At 41.8% G+C, this 22,731-nt stretch overlaps 1 protein-coding gene across 10 annotated transcripts in view; it reads left to right on the top strand.

The window, feature by feature from the left end:
• SEMA6D (semaphorin 6D) overlaps window positions 1–22,731 on the top strand; it is a 352,602-nt gene that overhangs the window by 172,734 nt on the left and 157,137 nt on the right. For all 10 annotated transcript variants that reach the window (XM_059714662.1, XM_019477621.2, XM_059714661.1 and 7 more), the window contains one exon: window positions 2,204–2,257. The gene's annotated coding sequence lies outside the window, so the exon portion shown is untranslated. The remainder of the gene's footprint in view (window positions 1–2,203; window positions 2,258–22,731) is intronic.

Here is a 22,731-nt window from a genome sequence, read left to right as displayed (position 1 = left end):
TTCATAGATTCATAGATGATAGGGTCAGAAGGGACCTCAGTAGGTCATTGAGTCCAACCCCCTTCCCTGGGCAGAAAAGGGTGCTGGGGTCAGATGACCCCAGCTAGGTGCTTGTCCATTCTCGTCTTGAAGGCCCCCAAGGTAGGAGACAGCACCACCCCCTGTGGAAACCCATTCCAGGTTCTGGCAACCCTGACTGTGAAGAAGTTCTTTCTAATGTCAAACCTAAATCTGCTCTCTGTCAATTTGTGGCCATTGTTCCTAGTTACTCCAGGGGATGCCCTAGTAAATAAAGAATCTCCTATTCCCTGCTGCCCTCCCCTGATGAATTTATTGGCAGCCACAAGATCACCTCTCAGTCTTCTCTTGCGCAGGCTGAAGAGATCTAGGTCCCTCAGTCTGTCCTTGTAGGGCCTTCCCTGCAGGCCTCTAACTATACGAGTGGCCTCCTCTGGACCCTCTCAAAATTCTCCGCATCCCTCTTGAATAGCTTACTGGAAAGGTTCAGCACAGGAAGAACTGAAATCTCAGGGAGACCAGCTATCCTTTCATCCCCAAAATCCATTCAACCCTCTAAGCTTGATAGGATGGTTTTGGCATCACATCGGGTACCTTACATTATAATATTTGGGGAGCCAAGGAGGGGGTACCAATCTTTTTCTTTCTACAAAAGCCTTCATATACCCCTAAATGTGTGCCTAATTTATTAGGTCTGACCCAGACAAGAGGGGCGGCAAGTTGTGGGGGTGCAGGTGCCAGCAGATGTAGTCACAGGGGGGAAGTAGGACAAGTGACACAGGGACAGGGGCTGGGTGCATTGACACTGACAGGAGCAGACAGCAAGGAGGGCAAATGGTGGGGGAGACAGGCCACTTGACTCCCTCTACCACCTGCCCCCCTGCTGCTGCTTGCCCTGCTGCAGGAGTTGTGGGGGGTGAATTTAAGACAACGCACCATTAGTTATGCTCTGTACATGGAAAATTATAACATATGTATACAGTTTCAATGTACAGAGGCCAATTATTGGAGGGCTGTCTTAAATTCAAAGTCATCTTGGATTCAGAGAAATACGGTAGTCACTTTTCAAAATACTAGTCTATATAAATCACTGGTTTATATAAATATGATGCATGTGTATTAACTGTAGCTTACATGCCTTTGCTCTGATGCCAGTACCAGAAAGTATTCAATAGGATATTGTCTTGTACTATATAGAACACTGTGAGTAAAAATCAGAACTAAAGTGGGTCGCAAGTGATGCATATGTCATCTAGTGACCCTCTGCATAGGAGTGAGTTTCTCATTGCATCTCCATCCCTTTGGTTGCCATTATAACAGTTCACATTTGCCTGCAGCTACCACAAAGAGGTATCTCCATTATTTTGCATTCTAAGTCTATGGTAAAATGCTGACTTTTTAATGGTGTATACTGTGCATAATTTATCATATAAAAAGCTGTTGATAATATCTCTGCAATACTTTTTTCTCTGGCTTTGTTATTAAGTTGTTTTTCTAGGGAGTATTTCCTTTATCGGCTGTCCTGATAAAGCATGCAAAAAGAAAAACCCCTAAAATGTGAATGTTCTGGTAAATAAGATAACGAAATGCTGCAGTAGTCTCATGGGACACTAATTTGACATCTCTTTTTAAAAAATAGATTAATAAGCCTTAATGTCTGAATCAATCAAAAAGTAATTTGTGGGGAAAGATTTTTTATAAAGTTAGCAATTCACAACCACCATCACTTTACCCACACAACAATGCTTCCCGATAATGAAAAAAACTACCCACTGAACTAAAGATGTTGACTTATTAGAAGGGTGCATATTGTATACGAAAAGAAAAACTGTTTTGAGTGTTTGAAATGATTATTATGGTATGTGTCTGTTTTCTAACATAAGCATTCACATCCAAGGAAAGGGAAATGTTAAGCTATAAAATGTTAGTTTTAATTATTGTATATTTTACAATTCTTCTGTAGTTTGAATCCCAAATGCTTTTTGCATTAAAAAAATTGCAATTGATAATTCCTCTGGGCTGTTATTTGTAGTATCGTAATTTTAAAAGGAGGCAAAATCAGGCAGTAGTTTTAAACATGAATAATATGGCTCCCAGCACTCTGCTTTGCAGCCCACACATTGTGTTATTTGGTATGATTATGGACATTTTTTTAAAAATAAACATTTTGTGTTAATTTTTTTAGAACCAAGCTATTGCACTCGACGTTGACATAGCTGGTGAAGACACTCGGTGAAAGGTAAACACGCTGCTTAAAATGTAATGTAACATATTGTTGTGTTTGGTTGTAAAAAAATTGAATCCTCAAAAGAATATTTTTAACTAAGTTTGTTTATTTTGTTTACTTTTTAATACAGTTTCAAACATAGTGGTGCCTGACTGTAAAACCAGCCTTTTTATACCAATGACAGTGGGAAAATTGCATATCCCAATTGGCAGCTTTTAAAAAAAAAATTTCATTCTTTCTAAAAATCAGGAAAGTAAATGAAATACTATGTTATATCATTCAGCAGAATGTAATAGTGGGAGCTACTAAAATCAATTTCTTTTAATAAAATTCTGTCAAAAGAGCAGGATTCAATAACAAATGTCTCCAGCTGTTTTTAACAGAAGAAAACTTCCAATGAAATTAGAATCAGTTTGAGAGTTGGTTCAGCAACAAAAATTGTCTAATTTCTTGACATAATTGCTGAGGTTACATATAAGTGAGGTTATGATAACACTTTATATATTAAATTTGAAGAAATATAGGAGTTCAGTTCCCATGGTTACTCACAGATAACTTTGGATTGCTCTCTCATGGAGTCTATGAGCACGATCTTTGTTTCTTGCTTTTAAATTGCATAAATTTGTGTGATGAAAGTGAATATTATGGTGCTCTATACTCCTACAATGAGACCAGATAATGGCACCAGAGAGAGCCAGAATCTCATGGCCCAGCATGGCTTAGTAGCTGCTGTGTGAGCCGCACCTTCATGAGTAGCTTATGTGTTGGTGCCTCCTCATGAGTTAATCTGGCAGCTAGCTTTCACAGGAACAACATGAACGGAAATGGAATTAAATAAACCAAACAGTAAGTCTGCTGTGTGGAAGATGACCAGTTATATATGTAATCTTAACATGCTTGTTTCTGTATATTGTGTGTGTGTGTGTGTGTGTGTGTGCATGCGTGCACTCATGTGCGTATATATCAAAAATAAAATATGTGATATGTATACACATGCTATACAGTGTGACATCCAAGTCGTTATCATAAAACCTGATTGATGTTTCCTGGCCCTAACACTGGATGCATTGTTTTGTACAAGCTGGGCAATGCACTGGTTTTCAAACCTTAAATGGTCATAATAAACAGCATCTTGTCAGCTTTCTTTCATGCTTTAATTACATTTAAAAGGATTTCTTAAAAAGTTCCAACTGTTCCTGTTGCTGATTTTAATGCACCCTGAGCATTAGTGTTTCCCAGCCTTCTTGCAGTGTATTTTAAAGATATAATTATAAGAACAAATATGTTGCAGAATGGGTGTCTGCTCTTTATAAACTAGTGAATATATATATTTAGATAGAAACATGAAGTACAGCCATGAACTTAGGAAAATAAGTATAGCTGCAATATCATATAATAATCTTAGAACAAAATAAACATTTAATATTTAGACTTTAGCCCAGAAGTCAATATTGAATTAAGATTATCTTATGAATTCCAGTAGAAATTTCCAAAAGTGCTTTAACAGTTAGACAGATACTATAATACTCCCATTGTTAATGTATTCTGCTTAAACTAGGAGAAACTACCTTGAAGTAAGTAGAGTTATGAAAGGGTTAAACTTGAATAAGGAGGGGACAGCCAATTCCCTTTTCTTGTATTTTAAATGAAAGGAATCACTTACCCATAAAAGCAAAACAAAATACCACAGCCCCTGTTCCCCCTCTTTCTTACTCAGGATTTCCACTCAAGCCTGTAGACCAGGCCATATTAAGAATTTAGCTAAAAAGTTTTACTGCATGCGACTTCACTGAGATTTGTGGCCTTGTGCTGTGCTACAAGAACTGGCCCCCATCCAAATAGGCTGGGAAACAGTATCTTCTTCTATAGCTAAGTTTCAGACCAGTTTGTCAGTCAAGGCCTTCCTGTACACCTTCTTTGTATGTTGAACCAACAAAAACCTATCATAGTCCTACTGAGAGGTGAGTGACACCAAGGGAGTTTGATGTAAAGTGCTCTTCCCTGACTACCTATAACAGAGAAAGAAAAGAAGCTTTCCCAAATTCTGTGGAGCTGCAGGGCAGCATGATTCACCTGCATGAAATATCCCAGGACCCATTCCCTAGTAGATCATTTGATCTTGAGAACAGGGTCCATGCCCTGTAAAAAAAGACAGAATAACATAACAAATAAGTTGGAGAGTGAAGGTTTCAACCTGGATATGTATCCTTTTCTTGCTGCTGGTTTCCAAAGCAAGACCTTTGCCAAGTGTGGTGCCGAAGTGAAATGATAAGAAAAGGGGAAGTCAGTTTGCCAGTGGGCTGGGGAGCAGAGCTGGACTGGCATAGAAGAGGAATTAATTTGGGACCAGTGTAGGGTAAATGAGTAGCAGACTACTTCCTTCTAACATGAGGAACCAGGAAGTGAATGCTGGTTGGGAATCACTGTTCATTCTTGATTGGGCTCCTTGGATGGTGGTGATGCATGCTACATGTTAGTAACACCAGCCTGTACATTTTCTATCTAACCCAAACTTAAAATGGGATAGACTTTACTAAGAAAGTGGTCAGGGCTTTTGTGATCTACAGTGTTATTCTTATTATTGTAAAACCTGTATTAGTCCCATTTAAAATGAAGTTGTTGTTGATGTTAAACACAAAATATCCGAGACAATTTTATGTCCATTCTGAACACAGGAAAAAAAATCAATGTTTGCCTAATAGAAAAAGACAGCATTAGTAGGGAGAAAATTATATTTCCAAGCCTTTAAAAATACAGTATTGCAAAAAATAGAGTAAAAAATAGAAAGAGAAAAAAACCAATAAAATCTATAAAGTTTAATTCATAGTGTGCTTTTCTGAAATCTGTGACATTCTTTCAACAAACACAGTAATAGAATTCTAAATGCAAGTGAGAATGGTAGGATGCGTTTTCATTTCCACTTGCATTTCATCTGTATGTTTGAGCAAAGACATTAACAAAGAAAAAGATATATATTTCTTTCTTTACACTTAGATTCAAGATTGTTCGGATCACATAAATAATTAAAATGTTTATTAGTTACTGTAGAAACAAATACACTACCTAGACAAAAATAGCGTGCTATTGAGCATACCAAGACACCTATTCTCTTTCTAGTAGCTTTATGTCCAAATCTGCTTTAGCTACTTAAACTGGGGAAAAGACAATATCAAACATAATATTTAGTGAATATTATATTCAATTACTGAAAGTAATTCAAATAGTTTGGCATATTTTCAGTTCCTTTAGAGGACATATAGTAATTGTCTGTCTCTTCAAGAAGAAATAGAATCAAACAGAGTTTATTTAAAAAGTATTATAGCAAGCATGGGTTTTGATATAAAAGATCACAGAATAAATCTACCAACTGATTATAGAACTAGAATTCCTGGTATAACCAGAATTTCAAATGCTATCCTGAATGAACAGAAATGTTAAGCAAAATATGCTTCCAATATCTACTGGAGGATGTGTGACTATGTATATGTGTGTGTGTATATGTACATGATAATAGATGACATGTGTGGATGTGGATGTCAAGATGTATATGTCTGTGTATATGCATCTATGCGTGTGTATAGACATATTTGAAAGAATAAATGAGACTGTGAAAGACTTAGTGTTACAGAACAAATTGTTGTTGGTAATGTCTCCATTATCCCAACACCATTTAAGGAGCTACAGATTGGTTACAGCTACTTAACAGACAGAAGTTGTGTATAAGGAAGCTCATATATAAGCTGGTAGAGTGGGCTGTGCCTACCTATACATAATGGATTTGGCAGAGACATGATGAAGTTTAGCCCAGCCACACTTCTCTTCTGCTGGCATTGTTCTTGTTAGAATGCTTTTATTGCTAAGGAATGAAGACATAGTTTTCCTGGTTAGGCTGTAGTAGTAAATATAATTAAATATGCCTAACACTTTTGGAAGCTGGCATGCTTTTTCTGCATATTTCCAGAGGAAAGAAAGCTTAAATACACTTTCGTTTGTTCTTTCAAATTTCCCTTAACGATTCCAAAATGTCAGTTGTTCTCTTTAGATTAAATACAATTCAGTTTCTTCTCTTTGCTCCCCATGCTTCTCTCCAGCTCTGGAGTGGAGGGAATACCAAACCTGTACATCCAGGCTAGACATTAGACATAAACCGGTTTAAATGATCAGAAACTGGTTTAAACCTGTAACAGTACATAAGTTCGGTGCACATAAACCAGTTTAAAAATGGCTGAAACTGGTGTAAGATAAACCTGGTTGAATGTAGTGTCAGACTTAACTGATTTGGGTCAAATTGGTTTATGCAATGTCTGTCCCAGACACCTTGCTGATTTAAGTTCAACCAGACTCTCCCAGCATCCTGGCATGCTCTCTGGGCTGGGCTCTCTGCTCCAGACAACAGAGCTGGCCCTGCCCCTCTGCTCCCTGGCCAGAACTCCAGCAAACACTGCAGGCACAGCAGGGTCTGCCTGGTTTCACCCTCCCCCGCTCCCTCACTGCTCAAGCAGGGATCCCATCCTACTCCCTCCCTCCCTCCCATCTCCCACAGCATAGACCCAAGCGCTATGGACCCTAGGCACATGGTATGCTAGCTAATGCTGATAGGAGTCTGTGTGTGTCTCCAATTTCACCCAAACAGCCAGACAGAACTTAGGGGTTTTTGGAGCTAATCAACAGGTCAGCTGGTAAGATGGTTCTTTGGAAAAAGCTGTTTAAGAAGAGCTTAAACTAATGGAGAGAGGCTGTTGTTTTGCTGATGGGGTGATAAACACTGTTATCAGTCCTCTGATGCCTTGCTTGCCTGTCAGTTTGCTGCAGATAGTATAAAGAAGCTGGGAGGGAGATTGAAAAGCTCTGTATCATCAACAGATGTATGCACTGGACACTGTCCCTTGCCTCAGAGTGCTAGCCTAGGGCTGGGGTCTGACAATACCCCCACCCCTTGAGCAGCCAATGGGAAAAAGCCTGGGATTGTGCAGGCAGACCTTCCCAACTAGAGGTCCTGCCAGGCCTGACCACACACCCCCATCAGCTCAGGACTATGGAAGGGAAGGGAGGGCTGCTCTAGTGCCCCCTGGCTTCTAGTCTGAGCTACTGCAGGCATGTGCCTGAGTTTCCTCAGTCCAGAGAGTATGTCTGTCCGGTTACAAACCAGTTTAGGCTAGCCAGGTTAGATTAACCTGCAAAGGTTGAATCAATTCAGGTTCAGGCTTTTTAATGTCTGTCCCTAGCCCCAATCAACAGGGGAACTGTTGTAAGACTGAGGAAGGTGCCTCTGCAGCAAGTTCTCTCCCCTCTTACATTCTGCAGCAGCCCTTCAGTGATAAAGGGACAAGCTCTGCTGAAGTCTTAGCAATAATACTTTCTGCCTTGTAGTATAATAGGTTTAACCTTAAGACAGTACTTACCATACTCTGGGCCAAATTAATACAACCTAACTTTAAATGGAAAGTAATCATTTGGATTTAAGCAGCCTGTCTTCTGTTTGTAAGGGAAGAGGAAGCTGAGTATAATAGCAAATCTATGACTACAAAACCACTGTAACAAACAGTAACTAACACATTTCTAAAGGGAAGTTCAGAATTTGCAGTAATGTGAGCTGTTTTCTGTGCTCAGTCACACAGTGCTGATACAGGGCAATGCATGGATTGACACCAGTGTATAAGAGCTTTGTACTGAGATACCAACTAACTTTCCCTAAATTCATTGACTAATGAGAAAATCCTTCCTCACTGCTTCATGAAAGACTTGAGGATTGAAAGGCTGCTGTATGAGAGACCAAAACATAGACCATAGCCAGGAAGACTTTTTTCTTTTTCCTGGAGTAAAGAAGCTGTTATGTGAAAGGGTAGAATCTCTAATCAAGCTTCTAGTTAAATGTTTTAAAGGTTTTGGAAGAACAGGTTCCATACATTTCTTTGGCATTTGAGGGCACCTTTTAAAAATTGCTGTGGCACATTTCCTTTATTTGCTTCTTTGTAAAATGGAAATAGATCAATGACACTAAAATATGAAGAATTGTGAGTTCCTTAGATGAAAAGCAGTATATGAGAGGTAGGTTATTATTTTCAGGTGACTGCATTTAATTGTCAAAATGATTCCAAACCAAATGAGCCTGGATAAAACAAAAAGCCTCTGCTAGGCTGTAAGAGAATCCATTAGGTAGAGAGGTCACAACATGAACACCATTTTAAGCCATTATGTTTTTATATACCAGAACCTTCCACCTGTCGGTCCTAAAAGCTTGACAGAGACAGCACAGTAACTGGAACTGAAAGTCAGCTAAACTCAACTATACCTACAGACACATGAATGCAAGGTAGAGTAGAATTCAAAGGCAAGAATATGGCCAAAAATAAGGAGTTAACAATTTTAGCAAGTTCAATTTTAACAATTTCAGTTAAGGGAAGAGGGAATAGCAAATGATGCTGTGATAAAGAGCCCTGAGCTCCCTTGTTCTGGCAGTTGGAAAGAGCCAGTGTCTTGGAGCAGCTGCTGCTTACAGCATCCAGATTGGAGTCATCACAGAGAGGAGTCATCTCCAACAGTCTCAGTTTTCTGGAAAGTCCCACTGCCAGGGTCTCTACTGACACAGCTCACAGGGGAAGGAAAGTGAAAATCAGGGTAATAAGAGAGAAAATAGTCAGATCCCCTTTCACTAGAATAGAGGTATATATTATGAATGTCTAATGCAGCGTTTAGGTCTCTTGGATATAAATAGTTGTACTTTCCTGGTTTTGTACAGAGTTTAACACAGGATGTGCTGACACAGCACAATGAAGTGCAATGTAGTGCTACCCAAGCTAGAGCTAAACAACCTAGCTAAGGTACCAGAACCAGTACAGACCATATCTGTGCCACTTTCATTCTAAGCCTGGGGCCACTGCTGAGAAGGATGACTCCACTTGCTTGCTCTTGTTCAGTACATGCCAAAATCCAGAAATTAGGCAGTGGTATTGGCTGAGGTCGGCCTTGATTACATGCCAGGAAGCATGTCAGAAGCAGAGAATCTGACAGCAGCACTGGGGCATGTGCTCAGGCATTGCTCAAAGTTAGATACATCACCTAATCCAAAGGCTCCCAACCACCAGCCTATGGCCATGAAGGGTGGGATGCCAGGTTGTGGCATGAGCCCCCCGCTCAGATCCCTGTCCATCTGCCCGGACCAGCAGCAGTGATGTGCAGGGTTAAAGCTGGGGGGTGGGGCAGCCCTGGGAGGGTGTCAGTTGGCTCCCTGCACCCTGTCCCACTCCTGTGCCAGTCCACAGGTTGGGAACCACTGACATAATCCAGTGGTTCTCAACCATTTTTGTACCAGGATCCATTTATAAACATCAGTGGCCAGTCCTGACCCACTGTCCCCCACCGCCAGCCCCCAGCCCCACAGGGTGTGGGGTGGTGAAGGGATGTGGGGGACAAGGCTGGAGCTCTGACAGCCTGCAAGGGAAAAGCCACAGTTTTCCACATTTTTCTCCTTTAAAAGAGAATCCATTTTTAAAGTTTGTTGATCCAGTTTTAAAGCTTGTTTATTACCCATTGATATATTCTTCCAGCCCACTTTTGGGTCATGACCCACAGGTTGAGAAATGCTGACCTACTCCATCCAGGCTTTGACACATGGTGAGAAGGAGCAATTGGGTGGCAACTGACCGCAGCAGTCCTGAGATTAGTGTTGAAACAATGCCGACAAGTGCCCTAAGTGCATTACTTGGAAGTCCATACAGACTAATTTACCATTCTCAATACAACTCTGCATCTTGCGGCTAGACTGCCTGTGGTACTGTTAAGAGATAGTTTTTAGGGGCGTGCAAAGCCTTGGTTGCTGATTCGATTCTTAGAAGATTTGGCCCAAATCACTGAATCCGAATCGAGTCAGGAGACAAATAAACCTCCAAATCAATTCTGAGCCTCTGAATCAATTCTGAAAAGATTCAAAAAAAGATTTGGAGATTTGGAGATTCAGAAGGCAGTCTTTCAGGGGAACAGAAACTGTGAAGAGGGAGCAGGGTGGGAAAGACTGATCTGTAGCTGGCCAGTGACTGTCATCTTTCCCCGCCTCCCCTTCCAAGCACAGTGCTCTGGGGGAGGGACATAGAAACAGCACATAAGCCTCTCTCTGTAGCTTTTCTGCCCCTTTTGTGAGCTGTTTCTGCCTGAGCAAAAGAGGGGTGGGGGGCTGGCCCAGAAACAGGTGGGGAGGCAGAGATCTAACCGGCACTGGGAAGGCCCCCTGTTACAGGCTACCATCACTGCTGTTTTCATCCAAACCTGCCTTAACACACACAACACGAGTTTTGCTTTCAGCAATTTGAGGTGCAGTTTCCCAGAAACCCCTGCACCTATCTCCTTGAAACTTGGCAGGCTTCATGCCCTCAGAAGGGGTTACCATCCCTACTATTTTTATCCAAATCTGCCAAAAAATTACAGTTATAGGTATTTCAGTGATTCCCCATTATAGTCTGTGGCCAAATCACCAAGTCAGCGCTGAATCTTCCGAAGCTGATGTGGCCGAATCGATTTGGGACAGTGATCTGAATCTCTAAATCGAATGACTGTCCTCCGAATAGGCTGAATCCGAATCCTAATTGAATACTTCCCTATTCGCACAGGCCTAATAGCTTTGGTATCTCTGTTATGCACTGTGTTGTGCCATGCAGACATACTCACAATGGGGTGCTGGTCCATGTTTCTGGTTTCTCTATAATACATATTATAAGTCATAATAGGGTGTACTGGAAAAGAAGTATTTTGATTGCACTGAGCAAGGAATCACATGAATACAAGTTGACATACCACCAAAGTTACCGTCAGTGTGTGAACCATGTAAGATTTGGGAGATTCAATTCTCAACAAGTGCCCTTCTTGTAATCAGTTCCTTTCTTTTCAATTTGTGTTAGTTCAAATGCCTCGGATTTTTCTTTGTTGTGTGAAGACTGGGGGAAGAAAGGGAAGAAGGAAAAGCATTCTTGAGTAATCAAAAACCGTTGAATGCGATCCATTTGTGTTTGTGATGACCACATATTTGCCGTTTGTGAGTATTTGGATGGGCAAGTTTTGTTCATAGAATTAGGGGTGATTGGTGTGTTTACAAATATACTTGTTTATATGATATGCTATATGGTCACCAACATATTAATGTGTATAATATAACATATTATAAAGCATAACATTTTATCAAGTATAGCCATCAACTCACAGCCCAGAAACAATCTCATCAGCATTTGCTATTCAAACTGTGCAATTGTGCAAACAGTGAGTTGAATACTCACAAGGAGCAGTTTGTAAGCAACCCAGAGGCAGAATTGTTCACATAAAGCGTTCATCAAATCATTGAAAGTAGTGACCAATTCAGGTGAAAAGAATTTGGTTTTGGACAATTCACAAACAGAAAAAAGGTCAAAGACTAGACTGTGGCTTTCAGCACAGCACTGTGTAAGGGAGGTGTCTGGCTGTGCCATGCCACAAGGAAAGAGGAACTCACGGGAGGCTCAATTCTTGATTCTCCTTGGTGGAAGGAATGTATTATTGGCCTATGCTAGTAAACCATTACATGGAAGGGAGTTTTGTGAAGGAAGAAATTAAGTCTTCACCTGTTCCCTTGCCCTAACTTGCCATTCTTATACAGCATTAGGGAGCAGATGTCCCAGGGAGTGAAAGTCTGAGGAGGCCACACAAGGCCATGTGTGCAACAGGGCTTTTTCCTGTTTTATATCCCTGCACAGCTACTTAGTTTCAGGCTATATCTGACCCTCAATTTGTCTGATAAAGCTGTGTACTATAAATACACCCATCACCTGGGACTAGAACCTTGGACCCTAAGGAATATTTCAACAGATCTACATTGAATAATTTCAAGTTGCAGTGTAACAGGTGGGCTTCATGTGGTTCAGGTTTTGTTGAAAATGTTTCTTGTGGCTCTAATCAAGAGTTATACCATTTTGTTTTTCTCCTTCCCTCCAATCTACTTATGCCCAAGAGTCAGGCAGGTATTTAGGAGAGGAGCACTCTTAATATGGTTAGAAATATTGGAAACTCAGAAACGGGGGCACCCCCAGTTTTCTTGTTTCCTCCCAGTTCTTATCCCATTCTTTGTGCAGCATTATTAAGACTTCATTTTTCTATGGAGATGTTTAAGCCATTTTTCTAATATGCTCTAATAAAATTGCAGATCCCTTCTTAACTGGCTTAGGCAAATGGAAAAGGAACCCTGCAGACTCTGTCTGGCAAGTAGACAGGAGACCTGGAGAAGCAGTCCAATTCCCAACTGGCCAGTGGTTGTTAGAAGCCTGGAAAGGCAGGCTGCATGCTGACTGGCAAGTGAGATGGGAGGGCCAAAGAGGTGGTTAAGTTCCCAGCTGGCAAGAGGAATAAGAGGCCTGTAGAAGTGGGCTGCTTTCCGTTTGGCTTCATAGGCTGAAGAAGAGGCCAAGAAATGAGGTTCAGTTCCCATTAGTCTGTCTGATTCTTGATTTGCTTCCTTAGTTAAAAGAGGCAGAGAATACTGATGTTGTTCTGCCAGGGGCAGGATTGAAACTGAGTGGCATAGAAGAATAGAGACTTAAATAAGCACAGCTAACGGTCTCCATTTACTCTTTGCAGTTTGTGGAACAACTTTCCTGCCAGAAACCTTACTTACTAAAAGGTTGAAAAAGCAAGGGTCGCAGCAAGGTTATATGTGCAGTTTGGTATTTAAGCTTGAAAAAAGAAGTATTACAGAACTGCACACATCACAACAAAGCCCCGACGAGGCCTTCCAGTGTCTCAGTGGTTTGAATAGTTATAGTGAAATTAGTATTTACTGAGCCCTTTTAAGGTATCTTCTAAAATTTAGTTTACAGTCTGTCTGTTATGAGTTATTAAATATATCCATGGGTTTTTATGACAGGTGATGGGAGGTATACCTTGTAAGGTGTATTAATTTTTTTAAGGTATTTGGTTTACCTGAAAGATTACTATAGCTCTTTTTGTTAATATACAGTTGGGTCCTTTTTTTTACACCAGGGGTTTTTTTGCATGTTGCCTGTGATTGTTCCTTTGGAATTTATGTGGCTTATTTTTTAAATTATTCTATACCAGCCTTTTTGTGGGTTTGGTAACAAATGTAGTGGTGTAGGAAATACAACTTCTGCCTTTTTCCAGCTCCTTCTGAATTTTGTATTTTTTTTTCATTTAAATTCATAGAAGTCTTGACTCTGAAGATGATTTTTTTCTTGGTGATTTTTTTAGTTTTTGATTCTAGAAATTGTGTATGAGCCGTTTCCCATCTGTAAGTAGTGGCACTAAAGTTCTGTGTGTAAAATTTACAATCAGGGTATAAGAGAGCACTGTTATCAGTGTAAAACACATTGATAAGCATGCAATAACACATGCATGTTTTTCCTTGCACACACAGGCATTAGATAATTTTTTTTCAAAAGCTCATAAAGTACTTCAGACAAAGTCTTGAGGAAAGTCTAGGGAATTACATTTTCTAAAGTTATGTCTACACTTCAGCTGAAAGATGTGATTGCATGCACATATATTCAAGCTACTTGTAATGAAGTTAGCTGAGTACTAGCAATGGCACAGCTATGGCAGCACACACTTCAGCCATTCATTAAGTACTCAGAGCAGAAGGAGCTTGAGCAGCTATGCCAGACCATGTTTTGCCCCAGCTTCACTGCTATTAGTACTTGAGCCAGCTAAAATTAATATTAGCTCAGGCATGTCTATACATGCCGCAGTTCTTTTTGCAGTGCAGACATGGCATAAGTTGCTTTTGAAAATATTATTCTTTTGCACTGGCTTTTATAGCAAATAACTATGAAGTTGTCTGTTTGCAGCATCACCTTTATCATTCACTCCTAGACACAGAAAGTTGCCTTCTCACTGACACAGGAGGCCTGTTGGGATTGATATCAACCCCCCCAATCCCATTGCTCTTGTGCCAGGCTTGAATCCAGTGCCTGCTGAGGAACCTGTGTGAGTTCACTGATTCATGAAGGCTCACCTAGGGGCATCCACGCATCTCAGAATCTCATGAAGATGTACTGAAGCTTGGCACACTGAAGCATATGTCCACATGGCAAAATGTAATGCTGTGCAGAGATATCTGAGTGGGTTCAAGGCTAGCTTAGGTACCAAAAGTAATATAGTTACATACATGGCATTCCATTCCATGGGCTAATCTGTTGATGCATTTTGCCATGTAGACGTATCTTATGGGAGATGGGTATATTGTTATGCATGAAGGGAATGAGTCAGTAGGCTGAGGTACTCTTCTTATCTACCTGTCCTGATACCTCAGCATCAGCCAAACAATCTAAGGCTGTTCTGAGACCTGACAGTGCTGCTACATAGCTTACCAGGACACTTAACTGTGTAACCAAACAGAAACAAAGGGAAAGTAAAGTACTGGGGCTGATTACAGAGGGCTCAACTAATTTTGAAAGGCATCTTTTCCAGAGATAGTCTAAGGCATGCAAGATGCTATAGGGCCATTTTTTTCAGCCCTTTGAAGTGGTGAGGCACTTGGCTTTGTATGCAACTAGCTCTGAGAACTGTTAAAAGATGTGAGAAGCCACGGTGAAAATGGAGAGGCTCCCACTGCTGCAGCAGTAACCTGGAGTAGGCAAGAGAATGCACTTGTCAGGATATGGTATTGCACCCATAGACTGACTTCATTACTGCTGTTCAGGTGATACAGATTTGGCCCTGCATTTATTTGCCTGCTACAAAATCTTATGGGCATTTCCTTGAAAGAAACTTCTATCTTCCATAATCATGTTTTAAATCTCAAATACCTGTAAGTTGGTTCTATATTCTCTTTTTTTTAATGCCAGTAGATTGTTGGGTTTCTCAAGTAATAGAAAACAGTAAACTGTTTTTAACCATTATAAAAGCTTAAAACAGTAAAACAAATTTGTTTAAAAAAATCAATGAAAAAAGACAGTCTTTCTGGCAAAGGTTTTGTGCACCACCTTTCATCCTGGAGTGTATCTTCATAGCTGAATTATAAACCCCTCATAAATGGGTTTTGTAATAGAAGTGCTGACACAACCTTAACTATAGAATTTTGAATGGGAATACTGCAATAAAAGATCAAGCTTGTAATGCTGGAATATAAAGAAAGAAACATGGTATGCAAAAAAGCAAAAGGTTTACAGAAGTACTGTACTGCAGTCCATTTAATCAAGGGTCTATATTTTCTTTTGCTGAGTAAGGCTCTTTTTGATATCCAAAGTATTTTAGCTTTTTACCTATTGATTACAAAGATATTAGATCTGGCTGGAGAAGAATAACACTGCTGGAAAGTGAGAGATTGGTTCCAGGCAAACTCTTAAGCAAGCTCTTGGAATACTGTTCATTTGGATTTCAAATTGAAAGGGACTGGCTTCCCAAGAGGAACCAGGTTGTTGGTATAAGAATTAAATACTGGGTCCACTGAACTTCCACTGAAGCTCATCAGGTTTTTATCATTCACTTTTGGCATGCTGCAGAGGCAGATTCCGCCAACTGAGCTAGTGAACAATAGTTCGTTTGCAGTGCACTACACAATCCAAATTAAAATATGTACCTGACATAAATGTGCATCTGTAAGGACTCCTTAACCAGATAAATCCATTGTGAAACATTTCTACAACAATGCAGGGTCGACACTGTCAATCTAGCTCCCCTACAGCAGCAGAAGCATCATCCAAGTCAACGGCTGGCATTCTGTATTATAGCTGCAGGAGCACACAGGAAGAGTTCATAAGAGTCCTTACGGGGTACTGCTTTCCCAATAGCATTTTTACCATCAGTTTACATTTGTCAAGTTAAAGGACTGTTTTTATTAGCAGAGATCATGAGAAAATTCACCAGTTAATAGCCATCATCTCTTTTTTTTTCTGCTTGTGCATTATAACTAAAATGGCCAGGGAGCCCCTTTCGGAAGCATTTGGAATATGTCAACTCCCTCTGTTGTTGTTCAGCTTGGATGTACCTGAAATGTAGTGAACCTCATGCAACTGAAAATCAATTTGCTTCCTCAATTCTAAACTAGCTCTCAAATTAAACCCTATAAAACATTTCAAATAGAACAAAGAAAGTTGGCTGAAATAATATTGCATCTTCTGAAATTAGGATTCTTCAAAGCCAGTCACATTATACTGGGCTGAGGAGGACACTGCTCACTTGAGAGTCTATTGAGAATCTGAGTGCTTATAAGTTCAAGTCCATCTACTGCAGACTTCATGCACTACTAGCTATTACACCAGCTTGACAATAATCTCGGCATCATCTTTTATTCCAGTCACAAACGGCTGTCAAAAAGCAAATAGTAAGAATTACTATAAACAGCAATGATTCAGTCTCAATGGCTTTGGCTCTCTATATTCTAGCAATGTAATCTCGTACTCTACCCTTAAATTGGATATAGCATATGAAGTCCGTCAGCCATGCAGAAAGTGAAAATGTATATTGTAGAGGCCTTTGCTGTCTGGAAAACAGCTGATGAAGAGTCACAAAAGGAGTTTTAAATGCCCTAGAAGAAATTCCAAGTAGCATTAAAGTCACAAATAGAAAATTTGACATCTCCCTCTGGACTAGAAACCTCCTTCAAAAATTTTATATTAGCTTCACGCATCATTGTTATAATTTATTAAAGCTCAATTTGAGTATTTTCAGTCTCCATGGCTGGGGAATGGTTACTGTAACTTCTTTTTTCATGATAAACAGCTGTTGAAAGATTTGCCAGTGTTCTCTTACGTTATAATTCAAAAATAGCTGCATTGCTTTTTCATATTTGTTTTCCCCAAAAGCATAAGATACTATATTGATGCTTTAATCAATTAAATCTGTTCTCAATGGGTATTATTACACTGTTAAGATTGCTAATGGCTATATTTGTACATAATCTATTAAAATAAGGTATAAGAATTGTAATGCCATTAGACAAAGGCAAATTTTAACATGGGCTTTTTCAGTATTTCATAATTCCCTGTCTATTCCCATTTGTCTTTGATTACAATCTCGGGAGCTAGAAAGAAAGACACAAAACTGATAGGCAGTAAAAAAGCAGAATTTTGAAAAGGTCATCTAGGAACAGGATTAAAAGTTTGATTCTACCTGCTCATTATAGAGAATGTAAGATACAAGAAATGGCATAAGTTGAATCTTTTCTTCCAACAATGATTATTGTAAGGTCAGGAAATGCTGTGTACAATTCTGACTGCAGTCTTCTTGTAGTAAACTTGGGCCGGTGTTGTATCCAGTGTTTACCAACCTCTAATGCTTGTACTGCTTTTATAGGGGAAATTTCAGATTCTTCAGCTCCAGGAGCTGTTGTAATTTACTGTGCAAGTCTATTACTACATTTTACAGGCATTCTGTGTGACCTGGGATTTCACATCTGAATATCTTTGTGAGCAATAAGACATTACTTCAAGTGGGTATAGGTGCATACTATGTTGATAAAGCTTTTGTATATCTCCATGCAGCATGAAAACCAAAAAAGCCTGAGTGATACAAGACTCACACATGGATGATAGGTTTGAATTTTGAAATCTAGAATTAGTTATTATTATAAATCCAAATACACATAAAGCATTTACCACATACTTCCCTTAAGTATCATTCAGTTTGATGCAGATTAGGGGCCTAACTAATGTGCTTATAGAGTTGCTTAAATTTAATGAGTTTGTTAAAATAATCAATATTTTTGGTACAGATGTATTATTCATTTTGACCTCAAGAAAGTCAAGCCTCAAGGGGCGCATCCAGATGAGCCCGCACGTGCCTCTTGCAGTCTCAAACCCCTTGGAGACGCTGCAAGAGGGACATGCAGGAACAGAAGACGGTCCCCCCCACTGCAAGTTTGCAGCGCGGGGACAAAATTAGACCCCTGGCTATCCAGAGGTCAAAAAAAAGGAGTTAAAAAAAAGCGGGACAACCGGAGGCTGGGTCCTCCACAGAGATGCTCTGGCTGCCAGAGCATCTCTGTGGTTGGGCCTCACCCTGGTGCTGTAGCACGGTGTCTGTCCATGCAGGGGAGCCAGCGTGACAGCAGCAGGGCTCCAGTGCTGGTATGTAGCGGGTCGGGGGGCTGGAGGAGGGGGGAGGGGACAATAGGAGGGACCTCCGCTGGCCTTGCCCACTCCAGCTCCCCTGATCCCTTCCCTGCCCAGCCCCACCACCTGCCTGCCCCCCAGACCCTCCTGATCCCTTCCCTGCCTGGCCCCAGCCTCCCAAGCTCCCCCATCCCTTCCCTGCCCAGCCCCATCCCCTCCCAGCCCTTCCATGGCCCCCGATCCCTGCCCCCCCCACCCCAGCATCCCCACAATAAAAAACAAACAAAAAACCTGGCACTTACTGGCAGTTCCAGCTGCTGCCTGTGTCACTGGGGCCCTGCCCACACAGTGCAGGGCAGGGCAGGGGGACAGCCTCAGAGGCCCCAGCCCAGGCCCTGATGCCCCCTGCTGCTCTATGCTGCCTGGGGGTGCTCTGCCAAGAGGCCCTGGAGCACCCCCAGCCCCTGCTTCTAGGGTGAGTAGATGATTTTTTTTGTTTTGTTCCTTTTTGTTTCTTGCTTTTTTTTTTTTTTTTTAAGTGCCAGTGCCTGTGGTGGGGGGGCAGCCATGGGAGCCTGGGGGTGCAAGTGGGAGATGGGGCTGGGCAGGACAGCCACTGGGGGGGTCTGGGGGGGCAGCCATCACAGGGGCTGCAGCAGCTGACAGGAGATGGGGCTGGGGTGGGTCATGTGGTCCCATCGGTGGGGTGGTATCCCATGCGGGGGGCTATTTGGCCCCTGTTGGGGGGGAAGTTACCCCTGTGGGGGGGCTGTAACCCGAGGTGGAGCCGTAGCCCCTGTGTGAGGGCTGCGGCCCCTGAGGGGAGGCTGTAGCCCCTGTTGGGGGGCAGCAAAATATATATTCATGGATTCATTCATTCATGAAACATGTGTTTAGAGTTCACTTTATTATTATGATAGAGACACTAGTAGCCTCCCAAGTTACTTTAACACTGTAGGTATATCAATAAAACATTGCCCAACTGATCACTGTCTCTTTCTCTCTCTCTCTGTCTCTCTCTCTTTATAGTTGTCTTTTATTTTAATTGTGGAGGAACATGGATTTGGGGGTATTTTACAGAGTGACTTTGGGATTTTTTTTATCAGGGATTTTTCAGTTTTCCAATACGAAACACCAAAATTCCTGCTAGGGAGGCCAGTGGCAGGACCTGCCTGCTCAGAGCTGGCACCTTGGACTCAGCTGGCTGTGGCTGACCTCCTGGACAAAAGGAGCCAGGAGGACATGCTTTGACAGTTCAAAGCAGGCCACCACACCCAGAACATCTTCCTAGTGATAGCTGACCAGATGGCCAGGCAGAGGTCACACATGGCAGTAGTGCTGCACAGAGTCCACTGGCAGCTGGCCTAGAGGGGCAGATGCCTCTACTGGCTGTGCAGTCCCCATCCGAGTCTGGCAGGTGCACAGCAGGTCACAGCCAGGCAGCAGCCCCCACTGCCAGACTGCTGCAGTGGGTAGTGGGTGCAGGGAACTCTCAGGGCTGCTTCAGCAATCCAGCTGGCACAAGGGGTAGTGTCCTCAGGTTCCAATTGGATGGGCCTCAGAAGCTCCTGAGAGTGAGTAGCCCTGAGCTACTTGCCAAAGCAGTTTTTTGTACTGATGGGGACAGCACAGGTGCTGGCCCTGGGCTCTAGCTCCCCCTGGCTACAGATCCAGGAGGAGCCAGGCAGGGTTATTTTGCCCCAAGTGGCACAATTTGCTCCACCACAAACTGCACGTCAGAGCATGTGTGCTGAGGCAAAAAGCCCTGGCTCAAATTTGCACCACTTCTATTTGACCAGCTGCAAGCTCACGTACTTACGTGTGTGGACACGCCCAAGGAGGTCAAAGCAAGGCATAGATAAATGGCAGAGGAGTAAATCTTTGGGAAATAATCTATAATTTTATATTAAATTCCACTCTTGGCTTTCCAACTGATGTGCTATTTCTTGACTGCAAGCTCTAGGTAATGTGAATCGCAAGCTCACTCTGACTGAGGTCAGTGGCAGAACTCCTGTTGTATTGCACCTTCTGTGTATTAATTAAGTATAGAGCATTCTCAGTCAATATTCGTCTGAGATACTTTACTTTGATTCTGAAATGTTGTGCTGACAATGACAACAAAAGATCCATGGTAAGGCATCATTCAGCTACCCCTATAAAAATTTAATAATGTTGTGCTTCCCTGCATCACCACACATACTTCCCGCTTCCTCTGCTCTCTTCCTATTGGATAGATTCCCATTACCTCCTTGAACTCTCCTTCATAGCTATTCAAAAGCAGTGGTGGTTTATTATAAACTCTGCCATGTTCTTAAGTACAGAGTAAAATATAACTATATTGAGGAACTATGAAGGAAAAGGCAGTAGAAGATGGTAGCAAAAGGAAGTCTGGGTGTCAGTGGGCATGTTTACAAGAGATGCTGACTGCTCAGTAGCTGAAAAATACTGCTCAGTAGCATGTCACAGCATGGACAATGTTAATACACCAAAAAGATGTTTGCTTGTGCTACCGCACAGTTGTGTCTCATGTAGATGTGCCCACTGAGTACCAAAAATACAGACAAACTGTGAGCATGAAATAGGGAAAGGACAATAAGTAGTTTCCCCAAATATGTAAATTTATTTAAATTGCCACCACTATATGGCATCATTTTAGATAGTGGTAAAAATGTTACTCTGACACTAACCCATTGTTCTGTTGCAGCCATTAACAAATATTCTCTTCTCCAGACTGTCCCAGAACACATTGTTTCAATGATGCTAGAGCACAAAGAGAGAAGTTGTTTTGGCTTCTGTTCCACTACAAACGAAACAAACCAAAAATATTTCACAAATTTTTGCACAGAACCTTAGAGCAACATAGTAACAATAGCTACTTTGATAATTACCCAGGGATAGATAAGGTAATAGTACAATTGAGTGTTTGCTGTGTGTACATTTAGGTAATGACTCTAGTAAGCTATAGTATAATAAAGTAATACTATATTCTTTATGCCTAGCACCAAGGCTAGGGACAGACATTCAAAAAGCCTGAGCCTGAGTTGATTCAATCTTTGCAAGTTAGTCTAACCTGGCTAGGCTGAACCAGTTTGTAACTGGACAGACATTCTTTCTGGAATGAGGAACTTCAGGCACATGTCTGCAGTAGCTCAGGCTAAAATCTGGGGGTGTGCTAGAGCAGCCCCCTCTTCCCTTTCATAGTGCTGAGCTGACTGGGGGCATGACTAGGCCTCAGCAGGACACTTTGATTAAGGAGATCTGCCTGCACCATCCCAGACTTTTCCTTACTGGCCGCTCAAGGGGTGGGAGTGCTGTCAGACTTGAGCCCTGGGCAAACACTCTGAGGCAAGGGGATGTGTATAGTGCATGCATCTGTTGATGATATGGAGCTTTTCAATCTTCCTCCCTGCTGCAATATACTGTCTGCAGCAAACTGACAGGCAAGCAAGCCAGCAGGGGGCTAAGTGTTTATCACCCCATCAGTAAAACAATAGCCTCTCTCCATTAGTTCAAACTCTTCTTAAACCACTTACCAGCTGACCTGTTGATTAGCTCCAAAAAGCCGTAAGCAGACACTGTTCTGTCTCGCTGTCCCAGTGAAACTGGAAACTCACACACACAGACACCCCTCGGCATTAGCTAGCATACTACATGCCTAGGGTCCATGAGGCTGGGGTCTGTGCTGTGGGAGATGGGAAGGGGTGATTCCTGCTTGAGCAGTGAGCAGCAGGGGTGGGGGAGGAAGTAGGGCAGGGGGGAGCCAGGCAGACCCTGCTGTGCCTGCAGTCTGTGCCGGAGCTCCAGCCAGAGAGCAGAGGGGAGGGGCCAGCTCTGCTGTGGAGCAGAGAGCCACACCCAGCCCAAAGAGCATGCCAGGATGCTGGGGGTGTCTGGTTTATCTTAAAGCAGCAAGGGGTCTGGGACATACACTGTGTAAACCAATTTGACCCAAATCAGCTAAATCTGATATAACATTCAACCAGGTTTATCTCAAACTGGTTTCAGCCATTTTCAAACTGGTTTATGTGCACTGAATATCTGTTCTATTACAGGTTTAAACCAGTTTCTAATCACTTAAACCAGTTTATGTGTAATGTCTGTCCATAGCTCAAGTGGCTGAAAGTACCGTTGCACCCTCCCTCACTCAGAGCCAAATGCTAGTCAGCAGCACCTGGGATCAATTCTATCCATGTTGAATGGAATGTCATGTCTGTGCAAATCATATGGAAAGCCAGATTCAACTCCCATTCACTCCAGTACACATCCAGGTTAACTCCGCTGATGTCACTGTTGTAAATTACTGCAGCACCCAGAATCTGATCCCTGAAGTTTAACTTTAAACCATGGATTCTGTCATTGGGGTATGTATGACCCAGATACTTCTGGTTTGTCCAATATATTTGATTTTCTAAAGGAAATTAAAGTGTCCTAAGGTGAATGAGTATGAGAAGAATTTTTTTTGCA

This window comes from Alligator mississippiensis, chromosome 11 (genome assembly GCF_030867095.1).
Source record: "Alligator mississippiensis isolate rAllMis1 chromosome 11, rAllMis1, whole genome shotgun sequence".
In the NCBI taxonomy this organism is placed as follows: domain Eukaryota; kingdom Metazoa; phylum Chordata; order Crocodylia; family Alligatoridae; genus Alligator; species Alligator mississippiensis.
The sequence above is the reverse complement of the archived record's forward strand: the minus strand, read 5'-3'. Positions and strand labels throughout refer to the sequence as shown.